The sequence below is a fragment of the Anguilla anguilla genome, chromosome 3 (assembly GCF_013347855.1).
Source record: "Anguilla anguilla isolate fAngAng1 chromosome 3, fAngAng1.pri, whole genome shotgun sequence".
NCBI classification, from domain to species: domain Eukaryota; kingdom Metazoa; phylum Chordata; class Actinopteri; order Anguilliformes; family Anguillidae; genus Anguilla; species Anguilla anguilla.
The window spans coordinates 3,935,725-3,936,159 of record NC_049203.1 but is presented as its reverse complement, the minus strand read 5'-3'; positions in this window follow the sequence as shown (position 1 = coordinate 3,936,159).

Here is a 435-nt window from a genome sequence, read left to right as displayed (position 1 = left end):
TTCTGACTATTTTCAGCGTCGATATGACATTTGCGCGTGTTGGACTTTGAATTAAGGGCTGATGAAAGACAAACACTCATCGTCCAGACTCTGTAATCGACCCCGATGGACAGGTAATCACCATGATTTGAGCGGAATGAGAAAATGCTCAACCGTTCCAACATGAGACCGTTGTTTGGAACATGCAGATAACTTTTTTTTAATAACATTTAGCCTAATGCCAGGCCATTGTTTCGTCGTCTCTGTTTACAATTTGCGCAAATACAGCTGCAACGATTTCGTCTTTCAACGGTTTTAACGGCAATGTACCATTAACATAATCCTTTCAAAAGTTACATTCTTACATTAGAAAATTAAGCATACCCTCTTCAGTTGAGCAAAAGCATTAGTTTTTTTTTAATCTCCTGTTTATAATTAATTCGTTGATGTTACTGG